A 14,225-nucleotide genomic window follows, 5' to 3' on the forward strand; every position below is an offset into this window, starting at 1 on the left:
CAAACCATGTCACCTCTTTTCTTTCCTCTGGGAAACGAGGCAGGTATGCCTGCCTCACCAGGTTGGCATGACATCATGATTGCATAATTCCTCACTTGTCAGTGTTCCAAGTATAGTGTCCAAGTACAAGACACAACACAATAATTTCGCTTTTCCTAAGGTCAAATTTAGCAATTAATGTTGGCAGGACTTTCAGGTTCTTCCTTCCCACCAAGCTATTTCCCCCTATCCCTCCCTCTACACCTCTTATCTCCTCAGATAATTTGTATGGTCTGCTGGCTCTTGATTGACTTGAGTTCAAAGTCATCTACCTGCCAAAGTATTACATTCTGGGGAGACTTGCTCGGAACCCTTCACCAGGTGTGCCTGATACAGCAAGATTGTGAGGCTCTGGTTCTCTCTTAGGCTGCTTCTCCCAGTTCCAGGCTCAGGCTTCAGGCTAATGGGAGGTCTGAAACCCAGAGAACGGAAGTGACTTACTCAAGGCCACCACTGTGGCCACAGCAGTTGAAAATGGTGTGGTTGGTGAGGCAGTGCTTGAAATTCTCGACTTTATATCCTATTTGTCCAGAGGTTTGGGTTGGGATATTGTATCTGGAGCCACATACTTATATGAGCAGCATTTAGCTTTGAATGAGCAGCATACTGGTTAAATGAGGTAGTGACAGCCTTGTCTCCACAGGCTCTGGCTAAGAACTGGTTGTGAAAGGTAAGGTGGTTCATTTACATTTAAAAAAATATATTTCTTTATTGATTTCAGAGAGGAAGGGAGAAGGAGAGAGAGAAATATCAATGATGAGAGAGAATCATTGATCGGCTGCCTCTTGCAAACCCCCCCCCCCCCCCCCGACTGGGGATCGAGTCTGCAACCCAGGCATGTGCCTTTGGCCGGAATAGAACCTGGGACTCTTCAGTCTGTAGGCTGATGCTCTATCCACTGAGCCAAGCCAGCCAGGGCCATTTACATTTTGATACTCATCCTGCAATGGGGATGGACAGAATGGGAGACAAAGGAATACTAAGGGAAGTTGGCTAAAATTTTGGAGAAATACCAACAAGTTAAATATAGCTGACTAACTATATATATCGATATTTTAATATTTGGTTGGGGTCTTGGTAGGTGGGCAGAATTTCATATTTTACTCCCCTACACCTGTAAAACAGCTTTATGCAGAGCATATTTTTATGGCTTATGCCATTTGAGCCTCACAACACCCCTGACTGAGATTATCATCTTTGTTTTATGAATAAGGGAGCCAAAGACCAGGGAGGGGCTGATGTGGGCTGAGTTGTTGGAGAAGCTGGAACCAGCCATGGCCCCTTCCTCTATAGCAAGCTTGTCAAACTCAAAGGCTAACACGGGCCAAATAAACGAGGCACGTGGCCCACAGGCCCCGAGTTTGACATGCTTGCTCTACATCATTCTGCCTCCAATTGTTCAGTATTAGTCCATCAGTTTTCCAGGTTTTTACTTCACCATTGCACCTGAGCCCAGTTTCAAAGCAAGGATTTACCTGCTGGTAAGACTCTACTTACTCTGGGTGAGAGCCTGACTCACAAAGGGGAGATATAAAAAATCATGTTGGGGAGAGAGATTTTATCTCAATCTCTGAATCCACTCTTGTTCTCATTTTCTCTCTTCCTGCCTACATTACTATAGCAAGAAGCATTAACCAAATAGTCATTTCATTACACATATGCTGATTATCTCCCAGGTGGAGGGTCCTGAAAAGAAGTTGTGGGAAGACAGATGAATCTAACATGTTTCCTGCAGGAATGGCAAATGTGTGGCTCCAGTAGACCCACTCTCCTTTTCTACACCAGGGCAGACATTGCTATTTTATCATGGTTATTCTTTCCCACTAGGTCTGAACATGACCTCTCAAGACTCTGGTCCAGGCATCCATGAACATTCAGTAGAGTTGGTATATAAGTTAATAAGAGCTAGCACTTGCTAAGTGCTTACTATGTGCCAGGCACTATGCTATATTCTCTATCACATGACTTCCACACAACTCCATGAAGCAGGCGCTGTCATTACTCTCCTTTCACAGATCAGCAAATGGGCTTAGAGAAGTTAACTACCTTGTTCCCCAAAAATGGATCTAAGATTTGAACCCAGGCAGTTCAACTCCATCCTTGTGTGTTGACTCTTTATTGATATCTATTTTCCATCCATGAACTGCTACTGCATGCTCACTTTCTGAGCACAGAGCCAGTGTGACTTGTGGGTCAAAATAAGTTAGCATCTCCTGGCTGCTTCTCCAGCTCCCCTGATGTTTCATAGCCAGTGATCATGGGGTTGATTTCACAGAAGGAAGCACATATGGGCTGTGACATCTACAAGGTGACAGCTCAAATGACAGGAAGAAATAGGAGTGGGAATAATGAATTCCCAAATCCAGACCCGTAGGTCAGCCCAGGAACCTTAGGGCCTTTTGGGCTTTTAGAAATGCCTCCTCTCATTCCTCAAAGCCTAGTACGGTTTAATTTTGCAACTACTCCTGGGACGAGGGGCTGAAGAGAAATAGAAACAATAAGTCATACTACAAGTTGCCTTAGGTTTTGTAAAAGAAAGTTGCTGATGAAGTTGAAACTGATGTTAAATGATTTTAAATGGTTATCTGATAGAAGTTTCTGATGGTCAGCCTGGGCTCCCATATGAGCTTCCTGGAGCCATCTAAATGAGTTGTTACATTAAATTTGAACAATAAAAGGAGTTTGTAGTTTACCTCATACATGTGTGAGTGCATGTGTGTGTGTGTGTGTGTGTGTGTGTGTGTGTGTATACAGTCTGTTAATCTTCATTAGGAGAAAAAAATGAGTTGATTACAACTTACACATTACATGTTTGCTGTTTCTAAATAGACAGGAACCACTAAAATGGCTAAAAATGTGGAATAAAATATGAAACAATCCCCACAAGCATACCTGTCTTTTTCACCTATTTTAAAAGGATTTAAAAGGCCAACCTAATTAGCCAAATTGTTTTCTTTGGATTTTCCTAAAATCTCCCAAACAAGCAGGAGCTGGCTTCAGTGTGTCCTGTTTCTCCCATTAAGTAGGTGGCCCCAAGCCCGGCACTAGCAGCAGCCTGCCCTGGTTCACAGCTTGGCTTCTCTGATGCACCTCCAAGCCCAACAGAAGTAGCAGCCATGTGCATATTGCTTTGCAGCTCATGCTGGGGGTTCCTGGGAAGGGCACAGAAACCCCAGAGTCAGTGCACTTGGTGGTCAGCTTCAACCATGCCAGATTACAACCCTATCACCTCCAGGAGTGACACACTCAAGGGGCGGACTCCGTGAGCACCAAGTCCCACTGAAGTAAGTCCTGATCCATAGAGTCAGCTCCTGCACAGCAGCTCTTCCGTTATAGTCACAGCCAATCCTCATAACCTTTTGGCCTGGAGGTCAATCCCTCTCAGTGATGCCAACATTAAGCAAGGCTTAAATACAACAGGACAGTGCACACAGCTCACACAGCTCAAATACAATAGGATTGGCTAGCTCAGGTGACTGAAGAAGGCAATTGAACATGGCAAGTATTTCACAAATACACTGAAGTTCTCTCTATGAGGACTGATATAGAAAGTGATGTGTCTTGTCCATGAGTGAAAGGGTTTCATGCATGCAAGAGGGTGAGGTTAGTGTGGCTGTGGACTATTATTTTAGGATTTTTGAAAATGATGAAAGGATGTGTACTATTTTGAAATTGCTTACTAGTATGCTATTAGGGCATAGTTCTTTATGTTTCTGCTTTATTATCTTATAAAAAGAACACAAGGTTTTGAGTGTTCTTCTTCATTTTTCAGAGGGAAACTCAGTGTATCACTAGAGACTCACCTCTGTGGGAATACAGGCTACCTGTTTATTTCAACTCCTCTGCATTTTGCATTAACTAAAGAGCCCCTGCTAGATAGCAGCATTAGCAGTGACTCTCTGGGCCATATGCCGAAATAGGCAGCTATTGAAAGGGAAATGTGAAAAGCACCTAAAAGTCTGAGGGTTTATCTCTCTTCTCCCAAACTCCTTCTGCTAACTGAATGATCTTGTATATGTGGAAGAGAGAGAGAGGGAGAGAGGGAGAGAGGGAGAGAGAGAGAGAGAGAGAGACAGAAAAATGGAGAGGGAGAGAGAGGAAAAAAGAGAGAAGAAGAAGGAGAAGGAGGAGGAGAAGGGTGGGGAATGAGACTATACTGGTGCTTTCAGTTTCAAGGTAAGCTAAAACACACAGCCAAGAACTTCCAGTCTTTTAAAACTACCTCTGATTCTTGCCAATACTAGAAATGCTAGAGTATGAAAATAAAAATCTGTTGGTTAAAAAAAAATGCTGACTAAACCATTTTCCAAAGCCAAGTTCAAAGAGAGTAAGCCTGGGAACAAACATTTGAACTTTAAAAAAAAAATATTTTCGGCTTATTTTCTCTTTAAAAAATCTTCCTTTACCCCAAGGGACATGACTATCAATCAATTTGGTAAGGGAGGAACCTCAGATAGCAACTAAGAGCCAGTACACTAATTAACTGCATGACCTGGGATTTGTTACTTAACCTGTCTGCATCTTAGTGTCCACATATGTCAAGGCTATTTGTATACTGTCAAGAACATTCAGACTTGAGAGATGAAGATCATGTGTTTGATGTGTGTTGGGAGGAGACTAGGTCATAGATGCAAGGTCATAGATTTGTTATCATCCCAATAGTGATCCTGTAGACATTTTACAACAGAGATTTCCAAGCCTATTTGGATGAGAAACTATTCTCAGGTTGTTGTTTTTTTCTAGTGCACATATTAAGAATTTTAGTTACTCCTCTGATAAAAATGCAAATGGCTGTCACTTTCATAATAATGTCCAAATATCTCTAACTTGTCCAACAAGGGATGGAGAACAACATCTCTTTGGGGCATATTTTCATTTTCTTTTTTGATCAGGTTACTTGGAGCAGATTGATTAAGCTAGAAGAGGCTGATTAGAAGGGAGCCATCTTTTGCCCGAGGATCATCTCGATAGGGGGCTGATCCTCTGAAGCATGGATTATTCCGTGGCAGGTGCTGTGTTAAATTGCTGCCCTCGAGGATGCTCACGGTCTAGGACTCGGCCAGAGAGCCATGATCTTACTCTCAAGTTTATTTGGTGGGCACAGACACAAAGATGGTGCCTTGAAGCCATAGTGGGGTGACTTCACTACAAGAACCCATCATCCACAGCTACCTTGCTCTGCACTACAGTGACTTCTCATGTTGTGCTCACAGCAAAGGGACCTTGCAAGCAAGGACACTGCTCAGCTTCTCATTCCCTAAGAAGTCCCACACCCTGAGTGTCAGCCCCAGAGGCTGGGTCCCTGGCAGTCTGCCAGCCTGCTTGAAGGGCAGTTTCAACAAGAATGAAGGCACATGCAATTAATTCCCAACAGAGTCTGTTCCATGGGCACATAAAACATGTTGTATGGGAAAGTGCATATTTCAAGAGCCTCTGAATTGTTGAGAGAAAATGTCTCATTCAGGGAGTGACTGGAATCAGGTTCCTATCTGATCCTCTTGAATTACTCTATTTTCTCTCTGTTGCATTTAAACGATGTTTGGGAATGAAATGTGCAAATATGAGACATGAACTGCTACTGTGGAAACAAAATGGGAATAGCTATTACTTTGTGTTCTGAGCAAAAAGAAGTCTAGACATTCTAATTTTAGACATCTAAGAATGGAAGTTAGAAGAAATGAAAGTTAAATGGGGGAGAAATATATCCTAAGACAGAAAGGAGATCCCCAAAGCTAATGTGCCCAAGAAGTCCATATTTAATTTTTAATACAACATCCAACATTGTAAACTATTTTCTTCAAAGACTTGCCTTGTTAAATTGTTAGCCTATAGAATATATACATCATGCATTTGGAATACACGGTGATGCCTTTTGCTCACTTTCTGGCTGTCTTGAGAGGAAATGGAAAGTTTAAGTCACTGGCTTGAGTAATGGAACAAAGAATTAAACTGCGGGTGACAAAGTATTCCCTTGTCCCTGGTTGCGAAAGTCACTTTTCAAGCACAAATGTTCTGATGACATAGGAATCAGGAGAATTCGTTTCTTTAGGGATGTTTATTCTCACCTCCACGCCTACCGTGTCACTGCTGGTACCAGTGTCTGCTTGAGGGGGAAGAATCTGAAACCAGTACACTCAGTGATAGAAAACCATAGGCCAAGCCGGGAGGACCCTGAGAGCCCAATAACTCAAACTCCTCAGCTTCATTCTAAGAATTCCCACTCCCAAGAGGAGAAGAGACTTGCTGAGGTCATAGAGTTGGTTTGAGGAGGGCGGGGCCAGAATGCAGCTCGCTGGACACTCACTCACTCCTATTCTCTTTGCATTATGCTAGGAGCCCCTTAGTTTCCTGGATTACCTAGAAAATAAATGCATTAACTTACTCCATAGTTCCTATCAATAGGCTCCTGCTACCTGGTGGGAGTGGCAGGAGGAGGAGTGATGTGCAATGGCGTACAAAACAGTGGAGGCCCCTCATTGCCCAGTGTACATCCCAGTGGGGGAGAAAGACACAAAAGAAAAAGCCACACAAATAAATATGTAAATATAAGCAGTGAGGAGTGATATTAAAGAAACATAGGGTGTCATGAGCATTTAGAACCTGGAGACCTGACCTAGTCTAGGGGGTCAGAGGAGACTTCCCTTAAGAGGTGACTTGAGTTGTGACTGGAAGTGAAGCTTAGGGGTGGTGGGAGTGAAAGGGCACTGTTCCAGCGAGAGGGAACATCTGTGTCAAGTCCCTGAGATGGAGAGGAGTTGGGAATGCTTAATAAAAACATGCAAGACAGCCTGGGATGGCTGGAATAAGGGGGACTGGGCAAGAGCAGAGGCTGTGGGGGGAGGAAGAGGGAAGGCATCAGGCAGACTACGTGGAGCTGAACTGTGGAGCCACCTGTGAAGCACAGCAGGGCCTGTGTTTATATTTGAAGGATTATGGAAATCTCAAGCAGCAACCTGCCTTGATCATATTTGCATTTGTAAACGATCTCTCTGCTGCTGTCCCTATGAGACTGTCAAGGTCATGAAGTTCTAGGAGAGCCATAATCTTGGCGTGGGCCAGGGTGGCGTGTGTGGTGATGGAGAGAAGATGTCTCCTTTTCTGACCATCGTGGCTAATGGATATTTCAACAGACGAAGGGAGAATTAAATTGAATACCTGGCCAGGGTGAGGGGTCCCAGTAATCAGTTGCACAATGCACAGAAGTCGGGCCTCTTTCCTTGTCACTCAGAGAAGCCTCTGAGTCTTAGACCTCCTGCAGCGTAGCATCTCTTTCACCTTTAGCTCATAAAGCATTTTTGCGAAGATGCTCCAGCATGGGAAAGGTGGGACAGACAGTTCGGCCTGCCTTTAAGTGACTTGAAAAGTCACAGATTTTACTGTAATTGCAAACTTGGAAAGTACACAGGTGGATACAAGGTAACTGGTGGAGGTTATTGAGTACATAGGACCCAGAGACAAGATTGATTTGAGAAAATGGTCCTAGTCTCTCCCATTGCCATCATGTTGCAGAATAGCCCCCTCATCCTTGAAACACCTTCACTTTGACTTGCTGAGAATATACATTTTTGCTGCTCATTCAGGTTTTAATAAAATTTTTTAATCAGCCATTTAGTAGGCATTTAATATGTGCTTTCCTTAATAATATAGGAAGTTGTGGAGTTATGTAGCATTTACTATCTGCCAGATATTGCTCTAGGTTAGTGGTCAGCAAACTGTGGCTCGGGAGACACATGCGGCTCGAGAGCCGCAGTTTAACGCTCTGTTGACTAATGAGTTTGCTGGCCACTGCTCTAGGTCATTTGCATATGGATGGGAGGGAGGACCCATCGTCACCTGGTGACACTGATGTTCAGAGAGGCAATCTAGTGGCCAAGTGGCTAACTAAGCCAAGTGCTCTAAGCACACCGTGTGCTGTCTGTGAACACCTTTCCTCCGTGCCCAGCACTTGCTGGATGCTCTGGAGAGAATTTTCCGATTAATATTCACCAGACTTAGAAATTTCCTTCCTGTCCTTATCTTATTACCTCTGATTTCTCCATTTTACCCCAACTTTGGTCATCACTAGGAATTTCCTCTGTGACAGACCCCAACTTTCCCCATCCCAACTCTGGTTCTGTCTCTCACACACACTATGTCTACTCTTCTCTCCCCTGATTCTTCCTGCTTCTTCCTCCTTCCTCATCTTCTTCCTCTTCCGTTCTCATCTGCTTCCTTCCTCATCTGCTTCCTCCTCCTCCTCTGCTTCTTTCACTTCTGTTTTTCTTTTTTTCTTGAGCTTCTCCTTCTGCTGCTTCAATTTCTCCTTCTGCCTCTGATTTTTCTGTTTTCTATTTCTGCTCCTTTGCTTCTGCTTCTGTTATTCTTCCAATTTAACTTTTGCTGTTTCTACTTCTTCCGCTTCTGCTTTTTATCCTCCTACTGCTATTTCCCCTTCCTCGGCTATTCTGTTTCCTCCTTCCTCTTTCCTTCTTTCCTTCCTCCTCCTCCTCTTCCTCTTTCCTCTTTCTCTGATACTGTTGCTTTTGCTTTTTTTGCTGTTGCTGCTGCTGCACCTCCCCCTTCTACCCTCTTCTTTCTCCTACTCTTCTTCTTTTGCTTCTGCTTCTGATTTTTCTGTTCTTCTTCCCTCTGCTTCTTCTCCTCCTTCTCTTCCTCCTACTCAGTTTTGAGCATGCTAGTCTGTGGTACCCGTAAGACATTTGCTGCTAACTTGGGACTGGCTGGTCAACCTTCAGTACAGTGTTTTTAATAAGTGACAAATATTATTAACAAGAAGCCCTCCCAGAGGGACAGTGCTCTATAATGAACACAGTATTAAAAACCTCATTAATTTTTGGGTTTGAGTCTCATAGTAGTCACAGTGGGTAGAACAGGGGGCATGAGACTCAGGGCTCTGTTCTTCCCAAAGCCACACAGGAAGAAGCAGAGCTCTTATTAGCACTTGGGCTTTGGTACCTGCCCACAGGGTTCACCACCTGGTCTAACTTGTTTATTTTTCAATCAACTTTATTTTTATGTCAGTTTTAGATTCCCAGTAAAATTGGTTGGGAAGTACAGAGAGTTCCTATAGGACTTTACCTTTTTACAGAGCTTAAACTGTCCCTTTGCAATCTTAATTTTACCTGTTCAAAAATTCAAAGAGAATATTAGCTCTGACTGGGATGAGGGCCCCTTCGCACCTTGTCTAAGGGCCCTGAGAGGGCCAGTGACATTCAGAAAAGCAGTGCGGCATTGGGTGGTAGGGTAAGCACTGGGCCAGCTTTACCTTACTATGTCACCAGCCCCTCCCACTCAGTTCCTGGCATGTGAGAGACATCCTGATCTGGTTCTCTGAGCTCTTCCATCCTTAAGAAAAATTCTAGTGAGCCAAATCCAGGGCAAAAAATCAATAATCACAGGAGTTGCTTTTAAAGAAAAGCTCAATTAAAAAAAGAAAAAAAAAAAAGGGGGGGGGGGGATCCCTGTCCAGACAATGTGGCTTAATGGTTGAGTGTAGACCTATGAACCAGGAGGTCATGGTTCGATTCCTGGTCAGGGCACATGTAGGTTACAGGTTCAGTTTTCAGTAGGGAGTGTGCAGGAGGCAGCCAATCAATGTTTCTCACATTGATGCCTCTCCCTTCCTCTCTCTAAAAAGTCAATAAAACATTTCTTTTTTTCAAAAAAAGGAAAACTCAATTGATAGGCTGAAAGTGCCATGAAGCCATAGGACAATTAGCATATGCTGGGCTTCAAATGCTGAGCAGATGCCATCCTGGTTGGGAGCCAAGCCGGTCCTTCTGCACCAATGCTGGCAGGACCTTGCTAAGCAGCTGGTCTCTGGCCAGTTGCTCCTTTGCTGCCAACACTGCATAGCCCCAGGAAAATGGAAATGGAATTTGGCAAAATTCACTTTTGCATATTTGGAGAGTGGGTGGGAGTGGTCCCCTCCTGTGGGAACTAGTAAATTGTCATTCAGCGCCTTAAGGGCAAGCCTATCCTGCTTTTACTTAACCATCGCATCCTTATCAAAGAAAAAGTTATTTAATCACACCTGCTAAAGAATGATAAGGCAGACTTTATTCAGGGGAACCATTGTGATAGGTGTAGGGACCACCACAGTAGGGGAAAGAGATTGGGCTCAGCTCTGAATATGGCATAGATTAGTGGGAATTTATAGCCAAGGAGCAGGGTAAGGTGGAGGTTAATAGAAAATTACTAAGAAAAGACGTCAGAGATAAGAAGATTCTGCCTAAACTGATGTAACAGGATTTCTGCTGAAAACAGACCAGGGTAATCAAACATCACTTGGGGGCTAGTGGAGGATGAAGAATCCCTTTAGATATCAAGAGGGGTCAGATATAGAGGATTGAGGATTATGGCTAAAATGACTTAGCAGGATTCTTGCTAAAATTGGACAATGCAGCCGGGACCGGTTTGGCTCAGTGGATAGAGCTTCGGCCTGCGGACTGAAAGGTCCCAGGTTCAATTCCGGGCAAGGGCATGTACCTGGTTGCGGGCACATCCCCAGTAGGGGGCGTGCAAGAGGCAGCCGATCGATGATTCTCTCTCATCAATGTTTCTAACTCTCTATCCCTCTCTCTTCCTCTCTGTGAATAAATCAATAAAATATATTTAAAATTGGACAATGCAGAGATGAACAAGGAAGTCAAGGAGAGACTCTAGTCCAGGGCTAAAACCAAGCATATAATAGTTTTTCAAGCCCTCGCTGGTTTGGCTCAGTGGATAGAGCATCAGCCTACTGACCCAAGGGTCCCAGGTTCGATTATGGTCAAAGGCACATAACTTGGTTGCAGGCTCCTCCTTGGCCCAGGCTCTAGTCGGGGCTTGTGCAGAAGGTAACCAACTGATGTGTTTCTCTCACATTAATGTTTCTCTCTGTCTTTTCCTCTCTTGTCCACTCTCTCTAGAACTCATTGGAAAAATATCTTCGGGTGAGGATTAAAAAAAAAAAGTATAATAGTTATTCAAAAATAATGATCACTGACTGCATACATGCTAGAGGCAGGAAAGGGAGCTCCCACTACTTCCTGAAGTTTCCATCTGCAGCATCTTTATGTTTGTAGAGCTCTTGGCTTGGTGTCTGGGTGGGGTGTGTGTGTGAGGAATAACAGGCAAATGGCTTCCACAGTCCAGTGGAATTTTAGAGGAAACCCAAAAGATAAAGCGACGGGAGTGGTTTTACAGGAGAGGCAAGCTGGCTTGCAGGAGGAAAGGACAGGGGACCAGACCCAGAGAGTTGTCTTGGGCATGGGAAGAGGGCCAAGCGCTCCTGAGAGCAATTTTGTCATTTAGCTATTCATTAAATACCTCTGTGTCTCTTCTTTGTGATGAGTTTCCTGGAAAAGTATTGCTCTCTGAGAGTAAGTTCTCCTTTTGGGCATATCCTTTGAAGGGAATCCTTAGAGAGCATGATTTGAATCCAGGAGCACAGATGGCCAAAGGCACCACGTGCCACTGCAATAATCAAAGGTGGGACTCAGGAGTGTTGTGTGCAGGTCATCCTGCTTGACTTGAGTGGGAAGTGAGAGCTGAGGTTGGGAAATCTAAACCTGGGCCAGCTCAGATATTTCTGTGTCTTTCTTTTCTTTTTTCTTTCTTTTCTTCTTCTTCTTCTTCTTCTTTTTTTTTTTTTTTTTTTTTTTTTGCTTTGAATGTAGATGATGGAGTTAATCACACTCTTCAGTTCCTGACACATTATCCTCATTGGTCCCTAAAACGTCCCTCTCCTGTTTTACTTATTCATTGCCATATCCCCATCCATAGGCAACACACTCTAATATACTTGATGACTATCTTTCTGTGTGTACATTTCCTTGGTTAAGGTTCATTATTGTTTAGTTGCTTAGGATGCATGTGTCTAAGGAACTAGTAAGTACATGATTATGGTTTTTCTCTATCTCATTCTGTGTCTGGAGTTTTGTTTGGTACTATGGTTTTAAGATCTGTTCATTCTGCCATGTGTGCAACTAGACAACGACTTCTAACTGCTGCATGAAGTGCTCCATTACATTTTGCCTACCCTTCTCCCAGGGTTGGGTGACCATGTTGCCCACAAGTGGTTCCTTAATACAGGAGTGCCATGCTGATAGTACCTTTGGGCAGGCTGATGGTCCCACAGGGTTGACACATGCCCCTCAGTCAACAGGAAACTCGAGTTCAGCTTGGCTGTGTTTAACCCGAGCGAAAGTGGCTGTGACTTCATACACTTGAGGAACTTGCAAGGCTGCTTATAGGCAGTCCACATTCTTGGTAACTGCGTAATGCGGCGATGCCATGGGGCAAATATTAGGTCTCAGTCCTGGCTTTGAAAGGACAATGTGTTCTTTATGCATAATAGGAAGTTTAGGAAGCATATTCAGGATGTCTGTTTTCCTGGACGTTGGCCTGTGAATAAACATGGTCTTTGGTTTAGTTTGATGCAAGAAGGTTGGGGGAGGGGCAGAACAAACCTACAACGATCAAGACAGAATGGAATGAAACTGGAAAGTGTGTGTGTGTGTGTGTGTGTGTGTGTGTGTGTGTGTGGGTGTGTCTAAGAATGGAGGATGGAGGAAGTAAGGCCTAGCTATGAAAGACCATCTTCTTTCCCAGCCATCCTTACTGGTCGGGACTTGGAGATAACCTCTTGCTGGGTCCTAGTCAAAGCTTCTAACTAAAGAGCATGTAAAGTAAGCTATTATTCTTATTTTAAGGAGTTGGCTCCTGTATGGGCTTCTTGCATTTCAGGAGTATTTGTTTTTGATTTGGGGAAACTTACTTTCATAACGAGTCTAGCAGGTCTACACCCTTGTCAGTACATCTATCCATCTGAATGGGTAAAGAAGATGTTGCAGGGACTTAGGCAGCCAGAGATGCTGTTTTACTTCTCGACATCCTTCTTTGAGGCTGGCCAGGGTGGCTCTGACGTAAGAGGTAAGCAAGGAGTTGGGCAGTCACTGAATTCCAGGAAGTTCCTCCAATTCCGGTATCTAAAAGCAAAGGCCAGGTTGCAGATGGAATCCAACAGAGGTCCTAGAAATCTCACACCCTTTTTACACAAGCCACATTCCTCAGTCAAACTTGTCAGAAGTAGGAATAGAGAGGTTCACTGTTTCCTTGATTCAGAGGGCAAGGGCAATAAGGTCACCACACATTAGAGATTCAGGAGGGTTGGGGCTGGCCATTCTGGGAAGGGTGGGGTGTAGCTTTGCTGCTCACTGCTGCACCACAGCATCTAGTACAGTGCTTGGCATAGATTACACAGATATAAATTCAATAAAAATGTGATGGGTAATGAAATTAAGTGACAGGGACCAGAGAAGGCATCTGATTTATCTTCAGGGAAAATGAGATTAAGAGAGAGGAAGGTCCTTTCTCAAGTTCATTATTAGAAGTTCCTGGAAAATTATTTGTTATGATGCTTAGAGAGGGCGTACTTAATTTATGGGTATCTTTGATTGCTAGGTTGTTATTTAGAAGCAAGTAAACACTCCTTAAAGAAATACCTATTGGCTGCCCAACCCTGGTGGGGGCCTGAGGGCTACAGAACTAATGGTTTTAAGCATCTAGTCTGAGGTAGACATTGTTTTAGGTGTTCCTCTTGTGTTACCTTATTTATTTTTTATTACAGGCCTTGGTTAATCCTCACCTGAGGATATTTTCTCATTGATTCTTAGAGAGAGAAAAAGGGAGAGGGAGACACAGAGAGAGAAACATCCATGTGAGAGAGAGACACATTGATTGGTTGCCTCCTATATAAGCCCCAACCAATGGGGCTTGAGCCTGCAACTGAGATATGTGCCCTTGACCAGAATCAAACCCAGGACCCATTAGTCCACAGGCCAAGGCTCTATCCACTGAGCCAAACCAGCGAGGGCCATTACAGTCCTTTGAAGTGAATCTCCATGAGCAGAAAAGGAATCTAAGTTTGGAGAGGCAAATTGCTTGACACAAAGTAAACAGGACAAGCAGGGAAGCCTAGCTGAGAGGCCACCTGCCTTTGGTGGAGAATGAGAAGTGCCCTTCATTTTTAACTCAAGCCCACCCTTCACAGGAGATTTAACATTTATTCTTGGTGCTTTTCTGAAGGTCCAAAATATTTTTAAATTTAGTATAATTAAAAATAGATTAATGAAAAAATAAATAAAAATAGATTAATGTATCATAACAATAACATGGAATTTTAGACAGAAACCAGATTGGAA

This window comes from Pipistrellus kuhlii, unplaced genomic scaffold, assembly GCF_014108245.1.
Source record: "Pipistrellus kuhlii isolate mPipKuh1 unplaced genomic scaffold, mPipKuh1.p scaffold_m20_p_2, whole genome shotgun sequence".
In the NCBI taxonomy this organism is placed as follows: Eukaryota; Metazoa; Chordata; class Mammalia; order Chiroptera; family Vespertilionidae; genus Pipistrellus; species Pipistrellus kuhlii.